The following is a 1,406-nucleotide window of genomic DNA, read 5'->3' on the forward strand; positions in this document are numbered from 1 at the left end:
ACATACGCCCAAGTCCCATATTTTCCCGCGGACCCTCCGGAACCGTCAAAACACGAATCTGGGCCCGTTTGCTCAAAATGTTCACCAAAGTCAAACTTAGCCTTTTAACAAAATCCTAAGGAGTCAAATGTGCATATTTCAATCCAAACCCTTCCAAATCCCGAACCAACCATCCCCGCAGGTCATAAATTAGTTAAATCAAATACGGAGAGTGTTATTTGGGGGAACGGGGTTCTAGAAAGGTGAACGACCGGTCGGGTCATTATAATCCGCACCTCCGGGGCCGCTTCTGCGGTAAAATCTCAGCTTCTACGAAATTCACTTAACTAGCTGACTCCGCTACTGCGAGCACTGGACCACATCTGTGCATATTGCGGTGCAGAAATTCCATCGCACCTGCGGATCTAGCCCGCATCTGCGCCCTTCTGCCCACTTCTGCGACCATGCAGGTACAGGAAAATCTTCGCACCTACTACCTACGCTCAACTCTCCCTTGGTCGCTTCTGCGGCTTTTGCCCCGCTTCTGCGAGCTCGCACCGGCGATGCCCACTCCACATGTGTGGTTACACTAGTAGCAGCAACACTTCAGCTGCTTCACCAACTCAAAACCAAGTCCGTTAACCACCCGAAATCAACCCGAAGCCACCGGGACCTCAACCGAACATACTAACAAGTCCTAAATCACGATATGAACTTAGTCGAATCCTCAAATCACCTCAAACAACATCAAAAATACCAATTACACACGAATTCGAGCCTAATAAACTTTGAAATTTCTAAATTATACAAACGATGTCGAAACCTATCAAATCACGTTCAATTGACCTCAAATTTTGCACACAAGTCATAAATGACACCGAACTCCAACTTCCGGAAATCCAATCCAACCCCGATATCAAAAAGTTCACTCCCAGTACCTCATTTAATATGAAACGGAGGGAGTAGAAGGGGAAGATCTTGCCCTCTTTCATGGATTACAAATTGCTATTACCAACAACTTGCTACCGCTCATAGTGAAAACAGACACGCAAGTACTTCTCACACTACTACCACAAGGTATTCCGAAATACTCACATCTATTTCATGCTTGCAGGTTGATGTTGCGTGACTTACGTATGCCACAGCTCAATCACACCTACAGGAAGGGTAATACTGGCACATTTTGGCAAGGAGCTTAGTCTTACACAACCTGCTGATGTTTGTAGTTTTTTGATATCCCCACCTTTTGTTTTGCCGTACTTACTTTTGGACTTTGCGGGGCACTGGAACTGTACGTTCCATCCCCTCCTTGTAATAATTATGTTCTAAATAAATAAAATGCTTGTATTAGCTAAAAAAAAAAGAAGAAGCAAGTAATGTATTTGAACACATGAATAATGGATAAAGATATAAAGCTAGAAAATAAT

General features: G+C 44.0%; 1 protein-coding gene across 1 annotated transcript in view; it reads left to right on the plus strand.

Moving 5' to 3' along the window:
• The window catches only part of LOC109229925 ((-)-germacrene D synthase-like), a 19,844-nt gene that overhangs the window by 13,432 nt on the left and 5,006 nt on the right, over positions 1-1,406 (plus strand). The gene's annotated exons all lie outside the window — the stretch shown is intronic.

The sequence above is a fragment of the Nicotiana attenuata genome, chromosome 7 (genome assembly GCF_001879085.1).
Source record: "Nicotiana attenuata strain UT chromosome 7, NIATTr2, whole genome shotgun sequence".
Classification (NCBI taxonomy): Eukaryota; Viridiplantae; Streptophyta; class Magnoliopsida; order Solanales; family Solanaceae; genus Nicotiana; species Nicotiana attenuata.